At 48.5% G+C, this 19,815-nt stretch overlaps 1 pseudogene; it reads left to right on the forward strand.

Moving 5' to 3' along the window:
- Window positions 1–19,815, forward strand: part of LOC124012285 — a 179,274-nt pseudogene that overhangs the window by 85,741 nt on the left and 73,718 nt on the right.

Here is a 19,815-nt window from a genome sequence, read left to right on the forward strand (position 1 = left end):
GTGGCAATGGGCGTGGTTGGCGTGGCAATAGGTGTGGTTGGCGTGGCAATAGGTGTGGTTGGCGTGGCAATAGGTGTGGTTGGCGTGGCAATGGATGTTGTTGGTGTGGCAATAGGTGTGGTTGGCGTGGCAATAGGTGTGGTTGGCGTGGCAATAGGTGTGGTTGGCGTGGCAATAGGTGTGGTTGGCGTGGCAATGGGTGTTGTTGGCGTGGCAATAGGTGTGGTTGGCGTGGCAATGGGTGTTGTTGGCGTGGCAATAGGTGTGGTTGGCGTGGCAATGGGTGTTATTGGCGTGGCAATGGGTGTTGTTGCTTATTGCTTATTGCAATTTCCTGCAATTCTCTGAATTTCCCCATGGAGCCAAGATATATCTTTGCGGTGTTAAAGTACATTTTCTCCAATTCTACACATTTTGTCCTGGAGCTGAGATATGTTGCAGTTTTCTACACATTTTGTCCTGGAGCTGAGATATGTTGCAGTTTTCTACACATTTTGTCCTGGAGCTGAGATATGTTGCAGTTTTCTACACATTTTGTCCTGGAGCTGAGATATGTTGCAGTTTTCTACACATTTTGCCCTGGAGCTGAGATATGTTGCAGTTTTCTACACATTTTGTCCTGGAGCTGAGATATGTTGCAGTTTTCTACACATTTTGCCCTGGAGCTGAGATATGTTGCAGTTTTCTACACATTTTGTCCTGGAGCTGAGATATGTTGCAGTTTTCTATGCATTTTGCTTTGGCGTTGTCCTTTTGCTCAGACTTAACTACAACATCAACATTGTTAAATTCATTGATTTTTCAAATCCCCTGCTAGCTATTATTATCTAGCTACCTATCCTATCTAGCTATTATTCTGGTGGTTGTTAGATCTCAAACATTATATCATTAGAACATATTTTGGTCCATTATCATTTCTACGAAATGTATATCTTAGTCGTTTAAGTTTACCCTGAAAGTGTTTTTCAATCCTGAAAATGAACTTAGACTAAAGCTGCCCGCCCAAGGGTTTCTATTTCAGAGGGTATGCAGACTGTGTCCTGTGCCTCCACCCTGGCTCTGCCTCATTTGTTTTTCTTTACCCAGAAAACACCTGGCCTTCTCTCCGTCTGTTACGCTCTGTGGCCCCTTCACTCTTCTTCTCGTCTTTCTCCTCTCTCTTCTTCTCTTCTTTCTCCTCTCTCTCTTCTTCTCTTCTTTCTCCTCTCTCTCTTCTTCTCTTCTTTCTCCTCTCTCTCTACTTCTCGTCTTTCTCCTCTCTCTCTACTTCTCGTCTTTCTCCTCTCTTTCTTCTTCTCTTCTTTCTCCTCTCTCTCTTCTTCTCTTCTTTCTCCTCTCTCTCTTCTTCTCGTCTTTCTCCTGACTCTCTCTTCTTCTCGTCTTTCTCCTCTCTCTTCTTCTCGTCTTTCTCCTCTCTCTTCTTCTCGTCTTTCTCCTCTCTCTCTTCTTCTCTTCTTTCTCCTCTCTCTTCTTCTCTTCTTTCCCCTCTCTCTTCTTCTCTTCTTTCTCCTCTCTCATCTTCTCTTCTTTCTCCTCTCTCTTCTTCTCTTCTTTCTCCTCTCTCTTCTTCTTTTCTCTCTCTCTTCTTCTCTCTTTCTCTCTCTTCTTCTTCTTTCTCCTCTCTCTTCTCTTCTTTTTCTCTCTCTCTCTCTTCTTTCTTCTTTCTCTCTCTTCTTCTCTTCTTTCTCCTCCTCTCTTCTTCTCTTCTTTCTCCTCTCTCTTCTTCTCTTCTTTCCCTCTTCTCTCTTCTTTCTCTTCTTCTCTTCTTCTCCTCTCTCTTCTTCTTTTTTCCTCTCTCTTCTTCTCTTCTTTCTCCTCTCTCTCCTTCTCTTCTTTCTCATCTCTCTTCTTCTCTTCTTTCTCCTCTCCTTCTCTTCTTTCTATCTTCTTTCTCCTCTCTCTTCTTCTCTTCTTTCTCCTCTCTTCTCTTCTTTCTATCTTCTTTCTCCTCTCTCTTCTTCTCTTCTTTCTCCTCTCCTTCTCTTCTTTCTATCTTCTTCTCTCTCTCTCTCTTCTTCTCTTCTTTCTCCTCTCCTTCTCTTCTTTCTATCTTCTTTCTCCTCTCTCTTCTTCTCTTCTTTCTCCTCTCTTTCTCTTCTTTCTATCTTCTTTCTCCTCTCTCTTCTTCTCTTCTTTCTCCTCTCCTTCTCTTCTTTCTATCTTCTTTCTCCTCTCTCTTCTTCTCTTCTTTCTCCTCTCACTTCTTCTCTTCTTTCTCCTCTCCTTCTCTTCTTTCTCCTCTCTCTTCTTTCTCCTCTCTCTCCTTATCTTCTTCTCTTCTTTCTCCTCTCTCTTCTTCTCTTCTTTCTCCTCTCTCTTCTTCTCTTCTTTCTCCTCTCTCTTCTTCTCTTCTTTCTCCTCTCTCTTCTTCTCTTCTTTCTCCTCTCTCTTCTTCTCTTCTTTCTCCTCTCACTTCTTCTCTTCTTTCTCCTCTCTCTTCTTCTCTTCTTTCTCCTCCCCTTCTCTTCTTCTCTTCTTTCTCCTCTCCCTCTCTTCTTTCTATCTTCTTTCTCCTCTCCCTCTCTTCTTTCTATCTTCTTTCTCCTCTCTCTTCTTCTCTTCTTTCTCCTCTCACTTCTTCTCTTCTTTCTCCTCTCTCTTCTTCTCTTCTTTCTCCTCTCCCTCTCTTCTTTCTATCTTCTTTCTCCTCTCTCTTCTTCTCTTCTTTCTCCTCTCCCTCTCTTCTTTCTATCTTCTTTCCCCTCTCTCTTCTTCTCTTCTTCTCTTCTTTCTCCTCTTCTCTTCTTTTTCCTCTCTCTTCTTCTCTTCTTTCTCCTCTCTCTCCTTCTCTTCTTTCTCATCTCTCTTCTTCTCTTCTTTCTCCTCTCCTTCTCTTCTTTCTATCTTCTTTCTCCTCTCTCTTCTTCTCTTCTTTCTCCTCTCCTTCTCTTCTTTCTATCTTCTTTCTCCTCTCTCTTCTTCTCTTCTTTCTCCTCTCTTTCTCTTCTTTCTATCTTCTTTCTCCTCTCTCTTCTTCTCTTCTTTCTCCTCTCCTTCTCTTCTTTCTATCTTCTTTCTCCTCTCACTTCTTCTCTTCTTTCTCCTCTCCTTCTCTTCTTTCTCCTCTCTCTTCTTTCTCCTCTCTCTCCTTATCTTCTTCTCTTCTTTCTCCTCTCTCTTCTTCTCTTCTTTCTCCTCTCTCTTCTTCTCTTCTTTCTCCTCTCTCTTCTTCTCTTCTTTCTCCTCTCTCTTCTTCTCTTCTTTCTCCTCTCTCTTCTTCTCTTCTTTCTCCTCTCTCTTCTTCTCTTCTTTCTCCTCCCCTTCTCTTCTTTCTATCTTCTTTCTCCTCTCTCTTCTTCTCTTCTTTCTCCTCTCCCTCTCTTCTTTCTATCTTCTTTCTCCTCTCTCTTCTTCTCTTCTTTCTCCTCTCACTTCTTCTCTTCTTTCTCCTCTCTCTTCTTCTCTTCTTTCTCCTCTCCCTCTCTTCTTTCTATCTTCTTTCTCCTCTCTCTTCTTCTCTTCTTTCTCCTCTCTCTTCTTCTCTTCTTTCTCCTCTCTCTTCTTCTCTTCTTTCTCTCTCCCTTCTCTTCTTTCTATCTTCTTTCTCTCTCTCTTCTTCTCTTCTTTCTCTCTCCCTCTCTTCTTTCTATCTTCTTTCTCCTCTCTCTTCTTCTCTTCTTTCTCATCTCCTTCTCTTCTTTCTATCTTCTTTCTCCTCTCTCTTATTCTCTTCTTTCTCCTCTCTCTTCTTCTCTTCTTTCTCCTCTCCTTCTCTTCTTTCTATCTTCTTTCACCTCTCTCTTCTTCTCTTCTTTCTCCTCTCCTTCTCTTCTTTCTATCTTCTTTCTCCTCTCTCTTCTTCTCTTCTTTCTCATCTCCTTCTCTTCTTTCTATCTTCTTTCTCCTCTCTCTTCTTCTCTTCTTTCTCCTCTCCTTCTCTTCTTTCTATCTTCTTTCACCTCTCTCTTCTTCTCTTCTTTCTCCTCTCTCTTCTTCTCTTCTTTCTCCTCTCTCTTCTTCTCTTCTTTCTCCTCTCTTTCTCTTCTTCCTCTCTTATTTCTCCTCTCTCTTCTTCTCTTCTTTCTCCTCCCTTCTTCCCTTCTCCCTCTCTTGGACACATCTACTTTTCTTAATACTTTTAGCCTCAGTGTGTTGTTTATTCTTTTGGTTTTGAGAATAAACTTTCCTTGGATTGACTGTTAAAATTCAGTATTTGTGTATTTTATTAATTCAGTTATTCAGTTTCTACTACTACGGGCCCTTGTTTCTCTACCATGCTCAAAATGATCTGGGTACACCAACGGACGGACGGACAGACAGACGGACAGACAGACATGATGTTTGGGATTACAATGATTGTGATTTACAACATAAAGATTTCTACAGACATATCGCAAGAGCACTACTCTTTCCATGCACTGTGCTGTTGGTCAACTTTATTGTAAACACAGATTTGTTGGTCTGGTCAGCTGTGAGCCGTGGGTGTGAGCTCTCGACAGGCTGAATAGGGGCCAGGTTAGCTCACGTCTGTTGCCCAAGGAGGAGCTTGTCCGCTGGCCTGCTCTGCCCTCTGCAACCCCTCCATGGAGCTCCTGCAGACGGAAGGATCTACCACGTAGCTAGTCCTACCACAGCTAGTCCTACCACATAGCTAGTCCTACCACAAAGCTAGTCCTAACACATAGCTAGTCCTACCACATAGCTAGTCCTACCACATAGCTAGTCCTACCACATAGCTAGTCCTACCACAAAGCTAGTCCTAACACATAGCTAGTCCTAGCACTTAGCTAGTCCTAACACATAGCTAGTCCTACCACATAGCTAGTCCTACCACAAAGCTAGTCCTAACACATAGCTAGTCCTAGCACTTAGCTAGTCCTAGCACATAGCTAGTCCTAACATATAGCTAGTCCTACCACATAGCTAGTCCTACCACATAGCTAGTTCTAATATATAGTTACATAGCTAGTCCTACCACATAGCTAGTTCTAATATATAGTTACATAGCTAGTCCTACCACATAGCTAGTTCTAATATTTCCATAGCTAGTCCTACCACATAGCTAGTCCTACCACATAGCTAGTTCTAATATATAGTTCAATAGCTAGTCCTACCACATAGCTAGTCCTACCACATAGCTAGTCCTACCACATAGCTAGTCCTACCACATAGCTAGTTCTAATATATAGTTCAATAGCTAGTCCTACCACATAGCTAGTCCTACCACACAGCTAGTCCTACCACATAGCTAGTCCTACCACACAGCTAGTCCTAACACATAGCTAGTCCTACCACATAGCTAGTCCTACCACATAGCTAGTCCTAACACATAGCTAGTCCTACCACATAGCTAGTCCTACCACATAGCTAGTCCTACCACACAGCTAGTCCTACCACATAGCTAGTTCTAATATATAGTTCAATAGCTAGTCCTACCACATACCTAGTCCTACCACATAGCTACCTACCACCCACTGCCATGCACACACATACAGCACAGGTCATTTGGGAACACAGGGCCTGATACAACAGGACAAGTCCTCCGTTGCTTTATCTTGGCCAGGTCACAGTTGTAAATGAGAACTTGTTCTCAACTGGTTAAATAAAAGGTGAAATAAAAGGTTATAAAAAATACCAAATGTACAGATCATACGGGAACGCAGGACTTGATACAACAGGAGCGTGCGGTCCCTAATCTGTGACAGAGAGCTTTCCATGTCGTGACCTGGATAACTCTGCTCTGAAACCCTGCCAGTACCCCATTAACATTCCAATACTGCACTAATCACGATGACCAGCACTGTGTGTGTGTGTGTGTGTGTGTGTGTGTGTGTGTGTGTGTGTGTGTGTGTGTGTGTGTGTGTGTGTGTGTGTGTGTGCGTGTGTGTGTGTGTGTGTGTGTGTGCGCGTGTGAGTGCGTGTGTGAGTGCGTGCGTGCGTATGTGTGTCTGTTTGTGGGTGCGCAGGCCTGCACACACACAATATGTGTATATTTGTCTCTCTATCTGATGGACAGAGGAGGTGTGTGTTGATGTGAGTTATTCATGGCTGATTGCTCCAATAGGAACCAGTTCAGAGGAAGGTGTCTGTCTCTGTATTGGTTCTGCCTGGTCTCTGGGGGTTAGTGAGATGTGATTGGTTCAACCTAGGATCTGGGGCTTAGTGAGATGTGATTGGTTCAACCTAGGATCTGGGGCTTAGTGAGATGTGATTGGTTCTGCCTGGTCTCTTGGGCTTAGTGAGATGTGATTGGTTCTGCCTGATCTCTGGGGGTTAGTGAGATGTGATTGGTTCTACCTGGTCTCTGGGGCTTAGTGAGATGTGATTGGTTCAACCTAGGATCTGGGGCTTAGTGAGATGTGATTGGTTCAACCTAGGATCTGGGGCTTAGTGAGATGTGATTGGTTCTACCTAGGATCTGGGGGTTAGTGAGATGTGATTGGTTCTGCCTGGTCTCTGGGGTTTAGTGAGATGGGATTGGTTCAACCTAGGATCTGGGGCTTAGTGAGATGTGATTGGTTCTGCCTGGTCTCTGGGGTTTAGTGAGATGTGATTGGTTCAACCTAGGATCTGGGGCTTAGTGAGATGTGATTGGTTCTGCCTGGTCTCTGGGGTTTAGTGAGATGTGATTGGTTCAACCTAGGATCTGGGGCTTAGTGAGATGTGATTGTTTCAACCTAGGATCTGGGGCTTAGTGAGATGTGATTGGTTCAACCTAGGATCTGGGGCTTAGTGAGATGTGATTGGTTCTACCTAGTCTCCTGGTGTTAGTGTGATGGGATTGGTTCAACCTAGGATCTGGGGCTTAGTGAGATGTGATTGGTTCAACCTAGGATCTGGGGGTTAGTGAGATGTGATTGGTTCAACCTAGGATCTGGGGGTTAGTGAGATGTGATTGGTTCAACCTAGGATCTGGGGGTTAGTGAGATGTGATTGGTTCAACCTAGGATCTGGGGGTTAGTGAGATGTGATTGGTTCTGCCTGGTCTCTGGGGGTTAGTGAGATGTGATTGGTTCAACCTAGGATCTGGGGCTTAGTGAGATGTGATTGGTTCCATCTAGGATCTGGGGGTTAGTGAGATGTGATTGGTTCTGCCTGGTCTCTGGGGGTTAGTGAGATGTGATTGGTTCTGCCTGGTCTCTGGGGGTTAGTGAGATGTGATTGGTTCAACCTAGGATCTGGGGGTTAGTGAGATGTGATTGGTTCAACCTAGGATCTGGGGGTTGGTGAGATGTGATTGGTTCAACCTAGGATCTGGGGGTTAGTGAGATGTGATTGGTTCAACCTAGGATCTGGGGCTTAGTGAGATGTGATTGGTTCTGCCTGGTCTCTGGGGTTTAGTGAGATGTGATTGGTTCAACCTAGGATCTGGGGCTTAGTGAGATGTGATTGTTTCAACCTAGGATCTGGGGCTTAGTGAGATGTGATTGGTTCAACCTAGGATCTGGGGCTTAGTGAGATGTGATTGGTTCTACCTAGTCTCCTGGTGTTAGTGTGATGGGATTGGTTCAACCTAGGATCTGGGGCTTAGTGAGATGTGATTGGTTCAACCTAGGATCTGGGGGTTAGTGAGATGTGATTGGTTCAACCTAGGATCTGGGGGTTAGTGAGATGTGATTGGTTCAACCTAGGATCTGGGGGTTAGTGAGATGTGATTGGTTCAACCTAGGATCTGGGGGTTAGTGAGATGTGATTGGTTCAACCTAGGATCTGGGGATTAGTGAGATGTGATTGGTTCAACCTAGGATCTGGGGGTTAGTGAGATGTGATTGGTTCAACCTAGGATCTGGGGGTTAGTGAGATGTGATTGGTTCTGCCTGGTCTCTGGGGGTTAGTGAGATGTGATTGGTTCAACCTAGGATCTGGGGGTTAGTGAGATGTGATTGGTTCAACCTAGGATCTGGGGGTTAGTGAGATGTGATTGGTTCTGCCTGGTCTCTGGGGGTTAGTGAGATGTGATTGGTTCAACCTAGGATCTTGGGGTTAGTGAGATGTGATTGGTTCCATCTAGGATCTGGGGGTTAGTGAGATGTGATTGGTTCTGCCTGGTCTCTGGGGGTTAGTGAGATGTGATTGGTTCTGCCTGGTCTCTGGGGGTTAGTGAGATGTGATTGGTTCAACCTAGGATCTGGGGGTTAGTGAGATGTGATTGGTTCAACCTAGGATCTGGGGGTTGGTGAGATGTGATTGGTTCAACCTAGGATCTGGGGGTTAGTGAGATGTGATTGGTTCAACCTAGGATCTGGGGCTTAGTGAGATGTGATTGGTTCAACCTAGGATCTGGGGCTTAGTGAGATGTGATTGGTTCTGCCTGGTCTCTGGGGTTTAGTGAGATGTGATTGGTTCTACCTAGTCTCCTGGTGTTAGTGTGATGGGATTGGTTCTACCTAGTCTCCTGGTGTTAGTGTGATGGGATTGGTTCTACCTAGTCTCCTGGTGTTAGTGTGATGAGATTGGTTCTACCTAGTCTCCTGGTGCTAGTGTGATGGGATTGGTTCTACCTAGTCTCCTGGTGTTAGTGTGGTGAGATGTGATTGGTTCTACCTAGTCTCCTGGTGTTAGTGTGATGGGATTGGTTCTACCTGGTCTCCTGGTGTTATTGTGATGGGATTGGTTCTACCTAGTCTCCTGGTGTTAGTGTGATGGGATTGGTTCTACCTAGTCTCCTGGTGTTAGTGTGATGGGATTGTTTCTACCTAGTCTCCTGGTGTTAGTGTGATGGGATTGGTTCTACCTAGTCTCCTGGTGCTAGTGTGATGGGATTGGTTCTACCTAGTCTCCTGGTGTTAGTGTGATGGGATTGGTTCTACCTAGTCTCCTGGTGTTAGTGTGGTGAGATGTGATTGGTTCTACCTAGTCTCCTGGTGTTAGTGTGATGTGATTGGTTCTACCTAGTCTCCTGGTGTTAGTGTGGTGAGATGTGATTGGTTCTACCTAGTCTCCTGGTGTTAGTGTGGTGGGATGTGATTGGTTCTACCTGTGTCACGGTCTGACCTGAGATATCTCTGTTTTCTTTATAATTTGGTTAGGCCAGGGTGTGACGAGGGTGGGTACACTAGTTTCGTATTGTCTAGGGGTTTTGTATGTCTAGGATTTTTGAATTGTCTAGGGGTTTTGTATGTCTATGGTGGCCTGATATGGTTCCCAATCAGAGGCAGCTGTTTATCGTTGTCTCTGATTGGGGATCATATTTAGGTAGCCATTTCCCTTTGGTGTTTGTGGGTTCTTGTCTATGTGTAGTTGCCTGTCAGCACTCAGTTGGTGTTTGTGGGTTCTTTGTCATGTTTTGTCTTATATTGTCTTGTCATTATGCTTTCCCTTCTGTTCGTTTCCCCCTGCTGGTCTTATTAGGTTTGTTCCCTTTTTCTATCCCTCTCTCTCTCCCTCCCTCTCTCTCCTCTCTCTATCGTTCCGTTCCTGCTCCCAGCTGTTCCTCATTCTCCTACTCACTCATTTAGTCTTTCCACACCTGTTCCCTATCTTGTCCTCTGATTAGAGTCCCTATTTCTCCCCTTGTTTTCCGTTTCTGTCCTGTCGGATCCTTGTATATTGTTCGCCGTGCTGTGTCTTTGTCTCGCCCTGTCGTGTCTTGTTTCCCTCAGATGCTGCGTGTGAGCAGGTGTCTGAGTCTGCTACGGTCGGTGCCTTCCCGAGGCAACCTACAGTTTATGGTCGAGTCTCCAGTCTGTCCTCGTCACTACGAGTGGAATTAGTTTTTTATGTTTTGTTTTCTGCTCCGATTTGTCTAGGAGTAGTGCCTATTTCCTTTACTGGAATAAAGACTCTGTTTTCGCCAAGTCGCTTTTGGGTCCTCATTCACCTGCATAACATTCTTGTCTATGTGTAGTTGCCTGTCAGCACTCAGTTGGTGTTTGTGGGTTCTTGTCTATGTGTAGTTGCCTGTCAGCACTCAGTTGGTGTTTGTGGGTTCTTGTCTATGTGTAGTTGCCTGTCAGCACTCATTTGTTTTGCTTCAGGGTTCATTTTGTTATTTTGGTTAGTTTGTTCAGTGTTCTTTCTTCATATAATAAAGACGCTGGGCCTTGGTCCGGTTCATATGACGAACGTGACAACCTGCTGCTTCAGTCCTCAGCTGAAATTATCACAAATGTGTGTGTGTGGTGAGAGAGAGAAAGTATGTGTGTTCTGGTATGTGTGTAAAGGCTGTTGGCTCCAGGGAGAACGGATGTTAGTGAAGATGGAGGAGATACACACAGCTGGGGTCTAAATTAACTATCTCTCTCTGTCTCTATCTCTCTCTTTCTCTCTGTCTCTCTCTCTCTCTCTCTCTCTCGCTTCTCTCTCTGTCTCTCTCTGTCTCTCGCTTCTCTCTCCCTCTCACTCTCTCTCTCTCTCTCTTCTCTCTCTCTCTCTCTCTCTGTCTTAAATCAATTCAATTTAAGGGGCTTTATTGGCATGTGAAACATGTGTTAACATTGCCAAAGCAAGTGAAGTAGTTAATATACAAAAGTGAAATAAACAATAATAATGAACCGTGAATATTACACTCACAGAAGCCATTACAAATGTCATATTATGTATATATACAGTGTTGTAACTATGTACAAATGGTTAAGGGTACACAAGGGAAAATAAATAAACATAAATATGGGTTGTATTTACAATGGTGTTTGTTCTTCACTGGTTGCCCTTTTCTCGTGGCAACAGGTCACAAATCTTGCTGCTGTGATGGAACACTGGTATTTCACCCAGTAGATATGGGAGTTTATACAAATTGGATTTGTTTTCTAATTCTTTGTGGATCTGTGTAATCTGAGGTTAATATGTGTCTCTAATATGGTCATACATTGGACAGGAGGTTAGGAAGTGCAGCTCAGTTTCCACCTCATTTTTTGGGCAGTGAGCACATAGCCTGTCTTCTCTTGAGATATGTCTGCCTACGGTGCCTTTCTCAATAGCAAAGCTATGCTCACTGAGTCTGTACATAGTCAAAGCTTTCCTTAAGTTTGGGTCAGTCACAGTGGTCAGGTATTCTGCCACTGTGTACTCTCTGTGTAGGACCAAATAGCATTCTAGTTTGCTCAGGTTTTTACAATTAACTAATTGGAAATCATTTTATTTCATTTTATTTTTGTTTCTCATGATTTGTTCTCTCTCTCTCTCTCTCTCTCTCTCTCTCTCTCTCTCTGTCTGTCTGTCTGTCTGTCTGTCTGTCTGTCTGTCTGTCTGTCTGAAATCATTTGTCTGTCTTCTGTCTGTTTTGTTGTCTGTCTGTCTGTCTGTCTGTCTGTCTGTCTGTCTGTCTGTCTGTCTGTCTGTCTGTCTGTCTGTCTGTCTGTCTGTCTGTCTGTCTGTCTGTCTGTCTGTCTGTCTGTCTGTCTGTCTGTCTGTCTGTCTGTCTGTCTGTCTGTCTGTCTGTCTGTCTGTCTGTCTGTCTCTCTCTTTCTCTCTTTCTCTCTTTCTGTCTCTCTGTCTCTCTGTCTCTCTGTCTCTCTCTCTCTGTCCCTCTCTCTCTCTCTCTCTGTCCCTCTCTCTCTCTCTGTCCCTCTCTCTCTCTCTCTCTCTCTCTGTCTCTCTCTCTCTCTGTCCCTCTCTCTCTCTGTCTCTCTCTCTCTCTCTCTCTCTCTCTCTCTCTCTCTCTCTCTCTCTCTCTCTCTCTCTCTCTCTCTCTCTCTCTCCTCTTACTGCAGAAAAACTCTACAACTCCAATGGACGTGACTTGAGGAGGGCTCTCTTCTCTCTCAAGCAGATTTTTCAGGTAAAACCCGATGTTAAACACACGGACACAGTGGTAGAAAATCTGTGCACAGTTGGTCGCCGTGGCAGCTGTGTGTTTCCATGACGGCAGACAACTCCACGTGGCCTGGCAGCGTTTGTGTGTGTGTGTGTGTGTGTGTGTGAGTCCGTGCGTGCTTGTGACTTGTGAGTAACGTGAGGGTAACGGCTTGATTCAATCCATATCGCTTCTAGTACCAGGATATAATGAGATTTAAATTTAAAGTGTGTTATAGCACTTGGACACCCCCCACCACCACCACCACCACCACTACCACCACACACATAGACAAACACACAGCTGGGATCCAATACAACAGCCTCCAGAAGGACATTTTACTACATTTTAAAATACAATGACCAATACCAAGGTTTTCAAGCACCAGTGTCAGCAATGTCATTTTAATGAACCCAGCTTATTACTGCCACCTACTGGCCAAAGAGCAGAACGACATATTGAAAATACACAACAAAACACAAAGGAAAAGTTGTATTTGATTTATTTATGTATCGTCCACCTGGTTGGACACCTGGTTGGACACCTGGTTGGACACCTGGTTGGACACCTGGTACGACACCTGGTTGGACACCTGGTTGGACACCTGGTTGGACACCTGGTTTGACACCTGGTTGGACACCTGGTCCACCTGGTTGGACACCTGGTTGGACACCTGGTTGGACACCTGGTTGGACACCTGGTTGGACACCTGGTTTGACACCTGGTCGTCCACCTGGTTGGACACCTGGTTGGACACCTGGTTGGACACCTGGTTGGACACCTGGTCGTCCTCCTGGTTGGACACCTGGTACGACACCTGGTTGGACACCTGGTACGACACCTGGTTGGACACCTGGTCGTTCACCTGGTTGGCCACCTGGTTGGCCACCTGGTTGGATCCACCTGGTTGGACACCTGGTTGGACACCTGGTTGGACACCTGGTTGGACACCTGGTCGTCCACCTGGTTGGACACCTGGTTGGAAACCTGGTACGACACCTGGTTGGACACCTGGTTGGACACCTGGTTGGACAACTGGTACGACACCTGGTTGGACACCTGGTACGACACCTGGTTGGACACCTGGTTGGACACCTGGTTGGACACCTGGTTGGACACCTGGTTGGACACCTTGATTGACACCTGGTACGACACCTGGTTTGGACACCTGGTTGGACACCTGGTTGGACACCTTTTCCAGATGTGTTTGTGTTTCAGGATGATAAGGATCTGGTCCATGAGTTTGTGGTGGCAGAGGGTCTGACCTGTCTCATCAAGGTTGGAGCAGAGGCCGACCAGAACTACCAGAATTACATCCTTAGAGGTATGCTATACACACACACACACACACACACACACACACACACACACACACACACACACACACACACACACACACACACACACACACACACACACTTCCGCACACACTCCCGCACACACACACACACACACACTCCCACACACACACACGCGCACACACACACTCCCGCACACGCACGCTCGCACACACACACACACACACACACACACACACACACACACACACACACACACACACACACACACACACACACACACACACACACACACACACACACACACACACACACACACATTCACACATACTCACTTGCTTTGTGTGCTCGTAGACACGTGCACACACCCACACATAGACAGTCCCCCACATAGACAGTCCCCCCACATAGACAGTCCCCCATATAGACAGTCCCCCACATAGACAGTCCCCCCACATAGACAGTCCCCCACATAGACAGTCCCCCACATAGACAGTCCCCCCACATACACAGTCCCCCAGACAGTCCCCACATAGACAGTCCCCCACATAGACAGTCCCCCCACATAGACAGTCCCCCACATAGACAGTCCCCCACATAGACAGTCCCCCACATAGACAGTCCCCCAGATAGACAGTCCCCCAGATAGACAGTCCCCCACATAGACAGTCCCCCCACATAGACAGTCCCCCCACATAGACAGTCCCCCACATAGACAGTCCCCCACATAGACAGTCCCCCCACATAGACAGTCCCCCACATAGACAGTCCCCCACATAGACAGTCCCCCCACATAGACAGTCCCCACACATAGACAGTCCCCCACATAGACAGTCCCCCCCCCACATAGACAGTCCCCCGCATAGACAGTCCCCCGCATAGACAGTCCCCCGCATAGACAGTCCCCCGCATAGACAGTCCCCCACATAGACAGTCCCCACATAGACAGTCCCCCACATAGACAGTCCCCCCACATAGACAGTCCCCCAGATAGACAGTCCCCCACATAGACAGTCCCCCACATAGACCCCCACATAGACAGTCCCCCACATAGACAGTCCCCCCCATAGACATAGACAGTCCCCCGCATAGACAGTCCCCCGCATAGACAGTCCCCCGCATAGACAGTCCCCCCATAGACAGCATAGACAGTCCCCCCGCATAGACAGTCCCCCCATAGACATAGACAGTCCCCCACATAGACAGTCCCCCACATAGACAGTCCCCCGCATAGACAGTCCCCCGCATAGACAGTCCCCCACATAGACAGTCCCCCACATAGACAGTCCCCCACATAGACAGTCCCCCCACATAGACAGTCCCCCACATAGACAGTCCCCCACATAGACAGTCCCCCACATAGACAGTCCCCCACATAGACAGTCCCCCACATAGACAGTCCCCCATATAGACAGTCCCCCACATAGACAGTCCCCCCACATAGACAGTCATAGACCCCACATAGACAGTCCCCCCACATAGACAGTCCCCCATAGACAGTCCCCCACATAGACAGTCCCCCCACATAGACAGTCCCCCGCATAGACAGTCCCCCCACATAGACAGTCCCCCGCATAGACAGTCCCCCGCATAGACAGTCCCCCCGCATAGACAGTCCCCCAGTCCCCCATAGACAGTCCCCCACATAGACAGTCCCCCCCACATAGACAGTCCCCCACATAGACAGTCCCCAGATAGACAGTCCCCCACATAGACAGTCCCCCCACATAGACAGTCCCCCACATAGACAGTCCCCCCACATAGACAGTCCCCCACATAGACAGTCCCCCGCATAGACAGTCCCCCGCATAGACAGTCCCCCGCATAGACAGTCCCCCAGCATAGACAGTCCCCCCACATAGACAGTCCCCCCACATAGACAGTCCCCCGCATAGACAGTCCCCCCACATAGACAGTCCCCCAGATAGACAGTCCCCCACATAGACAGTCCCCCACATAGACAGTCCCCCCACATAGACAGTCCCCCACATAGACAGTAGACAGTCCCCCACATAGACAGTCCCCCGCATAGACAGTCCCCCGCATAGACAGTCCCCCCACATAGACAGTCCCCCACATAGACAGTCCCCCACATAGACAGTCCCCCCCACATAGACAGTCCCCCACATAGACAGTCCCCCCACATAGACAGTCCCCCCACATAGACAGTCCCCCACATAGACAGTCCCCCACATAGACAGTCCCCCACATAGACAGTCCCCCCACATAGACAGTCCCCCCATATAGACAGTCCCCCCACATAGACAGTCCCCCCACATAGACGTTAACTTGTATTGTTTTGGTTTTCTCTTTCTTCTCCATCTCTCTCTCTCTCTCTCTCTCTCTCTCTCTCTCTCTCTCTCTCTCTCTCTCTCTCTCTCTCTCTCTCTCTCTCTCTCTCTCTCTCTCTCATTCCCTCCATCTCTCCCTCTCTCCCTCTCTCTCCCTCTCTCTCCTTCCCTCCTTCTCTTAGCTCTGGGACAGATCATGCTGTATGTGGATGGGATGAATGGAGTCATCTGTCACATTGAGACCGTCCAGTGGCTCTACGCTCTCATTGGCTCAAAGGTGAACTGTACAAACTAAATAACGATAAATAGGATATATAAATAAATAGTTGATTGGTTGAAACTCGGAGGCCTTGTTGTTAGAGTGTCTGCCCTGATATAGGTAGGTGATTGGTTGAAACTCTGAGGCCTTGTTGTTAGAGTGTCTGCCCTGATATTGGAAGGTGATTGGTTGAAACTCTGAGGCCTTGTTGTTAGTGTCTGCCCTGATATAGTTAGGTGATTGGTTGAAACTCGGAGGCCTTGTTGTTAGTGTCTGCCCTGATATAGGTAGGTGATTGGTTGAAACTCGGAGGCCTTGTTGTTAGTGTCTGCCCTGATATAGGTAGGTGATTGGTTGAAACTCGGAGGCCTTGTTGTTAGTGTCTGCCCTGATATAGGAAGGCTGGGGATTTATATCCGCGGTCGAGTCCTTCCAAAGACCTTTATAAATGCTATAGACTTGTCTGACTGATCCTGTCTGACTGATCCTGTCTGACTGATCCTGTCTGACTGACCCTGTCTGACTGATCCTGTCTGACTGATCCTGTCTGACTGACCCTGTCTGACTGATCCTGTCTGACTGACCCCGTCTGACTGACCCCGTCTGACTGACCCCGTCTGACTGACCCTGTCTGACTGATCCTGTCTGACTGATCCTGTCTGACTGACCCTGTCTGACTGACCCTGTCTGACTGATCCTGTCTGACTGACCCTGTCTGACTGATCCTGTCTGACTGACCCCGTCTGACTGATCCTGTCTGACTGATCCTGTCTGACTGATCCTGTCTGACTGACCCTGTCTGACTGACCCTGTCTGACTGATCCTGTCTGACTGATCCTGTCTGTGTCTCAGTTCCGCCTGGTGGTGAAGACTGCTCTGAAGTTGTTGCTGGTGTTTGTGGAATACTCAGAGTCCAACGCCTCTCTGCTTATAGAGGCCGTCACTACTGTAGACACCAAGAGAGGTACCACATTCAGTCTATCTGTCTGTCGGTCGCTCTGTCTGTCTGTCTGTCGCTCCGTCTGTCTGTCGATCCGTCTGTCTGTCGCTCCGTCTGTCTGTCGCTCCGTCTGTCCGTCTGTCTGTCTGTCTGTCTGTCTGTCTGTCTGTCTGTCTGTCTGTCTGTCTGTCTGTCTGTCTGTCTGTCTGTCGCTCTGTCTGTCTGTCTGTCTGTCTGTCTGTCTGTCTGTCTGTCTGTCTGTCTGTCTGTCTGTCTGTCTGTCTGTCTGTCTGTCTGTCTGTCTGTCTGTCGCTCTGTCGCTCTGTCTGTCTGTCTGTCTGTCTGTCTGTCTGTCTGTCTGTCCGTCCGTCCGTCCGTCCGTCCGTCCGTCCGTCCGTCCGTCCGTCCTGATTAATTGAGTGTTTGAGTCATGGATTGGTTAAGTGACCAACATGCTCGACGGTCAAATGAAAGAATGATTGATGTCTTATTGACTGGTGTGTGTCCAGGTTGTAAGCAGTGGTCTAATGCCATGGAGATCTTAGATGAGAAGGATGGAGTGGACACAGAGCTGCTGGTCTACGGTATGACCCTCATCAACAAGGTACACGTCTTGGTCTGGCGCCACGCCACATATGACATCGTCTATCATTCTACACACAAATTCACACCTCCCTCCTCCTCCTCCCCTCCCCTCCCCTCCCCTCCCCTCTCCCTCCTCCTCCCCACTCCTCCCCTCCTCCTCCCCCTCTCGCACTCCCTCCCCCTCCCTCCCCACTCCCTCCCCCTCCCTCCCCTCTCCCCTCCTCCTCCCCTCCTCCCCATCCCTCCCCACTCCTTCCCCCTCCCTTCCCCCTCCCTCCCCCTGCTCCTCCCCTCCTCCCCATCGCTCCCCACTCCTTCCCCCTCCCTTCCCCCCCCTCCCCTCCCTCCTCCCCTCCTCTCAGACCCTGTCAGCGTTACCTGACCAGGACTCCTTCTATGACATGGTGGATGGGTTGGAGGACCAGAGGATGGAGGCTGTAGCTAAGAGGTTCCTGGGGAGGAGAGGAACTGACTTGGACCTGATGGAGCAACTCAATATCTACGAGGTGAGACACCACACAAACACACACACACACACACACACACACACACACACACACACACACACACACACACACACACACACACACACACACACACACACACACACACACACACACACACACACACACACACACACACACACACACACACACACACACACACACACACACACACACACACACACACACACACACACACACACACACACACACACACACACACACACACACACACACACACACACACACACACACACACACACGATACACACATGTGCACACACACACGATACACACCCACAGGGATACACATAAACACGCACGCACGCACACACACACACACAGGGATACACAATGGACAGTTTTGGCTGATAATCCTGATTTTTCATAGACCACATTTATGTCCTAGATAAACCTGAAGAAATAGGAGAATATATATATATATAGAATATAATAAAGAGGAGATCAAGACGTTTTTTCTAAATATCCACATCATCCTCCTTCATTTCAACCTTTCTCCTTTCTTCTCCCTTTTCAGGCGACTCTACGTCATGAGGATGGCGATGATGAATCTAATCCGCCCACAGGGCTCTCTGGCCTCAAGGACCGCCGCCGCGCCAGCTTCGGGGACAAGAGGAGGGGCCTGGAGAGGAGGCGGAGCCGCAGAGCATCTCTCGGGCGGTCTGGGAACGCCTCGCCCTGCAGCCCGTCCACTCAACACCCCGGGTTCCAACCCTTCAAGGGACAAGGAGGAGAAGACATGAGCAAGAGGTGAGAGGGAGACTGGAGAGAAGGGGAGACTGGAGAGAAGGGGAGACTGGAGAGAAGGGGAGACTGGAGAGAAGGGGAGACTGGAGAGAAGGGGAGACTGGAGAGAAGGGGAGACTGGAGAGAAGGGGAGACTGGAGAGAAGGGGAGACTGGAGAGAAGGGGAGACTGGAGAGAAGGGGAGACTGGAGAGACTGAAGAGAAGGGAGACTGGAGAGAAGGGGAGACTGGAGAGAAGGGGAGACTGGAGAGAAGGGAGACTGGAGAGAAGGGGAGACTGGAGAGAAGGGGAGACTGGAGAGAAGGGGAGACTGGAGAGAAGGGGAGACTGGAGAGAAGGGGAGACTGGAGAGAAGGGGAGACTGGAGAGACTGAAGAGAAGGGGAGACTGGAGAGAAGGGGAGACTGGAGAGAAGGGGAGACTGGAGAGAAGGGGAGACTGGAGAGAAGGGGAGACTGGGAGAGAGGGGGAGAGAGGGGAGACTGGAGAGAAGGGGAGACTGGAGAGAAGGGGAGACTGGAGAGAAGGGGAGACTGGAGAGAAGGGGAGACTGGAGAGAAGGGGAGACTGGAGAGAAGGGGAGACTGGAGAGAAGGGAGACTGGAGAGAAGGGGAGACTGGAGAGAAGGGGAGACTGGAGAGAAGGGGAGACTGGAGAGAAGGGGAGACTGGAGAGAAGGGGAGACTGGAGAGAAGGGGAGACTGGAGAGAAGGGAGACTGGAGAGAAGGGGAGACTGGAGAGAAGGGGAGACTGGAGAGAAGGGGAGACTGGAGAGAGAGAGAGAAGGGGAGACTGGAGAGAAGGGGAGACTGGAGAGAAGGGGAGACTGGAGAGAAGGGGAGACTGGAGAGAAGGGGAGACTGGAGAGAAGGGGAGACTGGAGAGAAGGGGAGACTGGAGAGAAGGGGAGACTGGAGAGAAGGGGAGACTGGAGAGAAGGGAGACTGGAGAGAAGGGGAGACTGGAGAGACTGGAGAGAAGGGGAGAGTGGAGAGAAGGGAGACTGGAGAGAAGGGGAGACTGGAGAGAAGGGGAGACTGGAGAGAAGGGGAGACTGGAGAGAAGGGGAGACTGGAGAGAAGGGGAGACTGAAGAGAAGGGAGACTGGAGAGAAGGGGAGACTGGAGAGAAGGGGAGACTGGAGAGAAGGGAGACTGGAGAGAAGGGGAGACTGGAGAGAAGGGGAGACTGGAGAGAAGGGGAGACTGGAGAGAAGGGGAGACTGAAGAGAAGGGGAGACTGGAGAGAAGGGGAGACTGGAGAGAAGGGGAGACTGGAGAGAAGGGAGACTGGAGAGAAGGGGAGACTGGAGAGAAGGGAGACTGGAGAGAAGGGAGACTGGAGAGAAGGGGAGACTGGAGAGAAGGGGAGACTGGAGAGAAGGGAGACTGGAGAGAAGGGGAGACTGGAGAGAAGGGAGACTGGAGAGAAGGGAGACTGGAGAGAAGGGGAGACTGGAGAGAAGGGGAGACTGGAGAGAAGGGGAGACTGGAG

Source organism: Oncorhynchus gorbuscha, linkage group LG24 (assembly GCF_021184085.1).
Source record: "Oncorhynchus gorbuscha isolate QuinsamMale2020 ecotype Even-year linkage group LG24, OgorEven_v1.0, whole genome shotgun sequence".
NCBI lineage: Eukaryota > Metazoa > Chordata > Actinopteri > Salmoniformes > Salmonidae > Oncorhynchus > Oncorhynchus gorbuscha.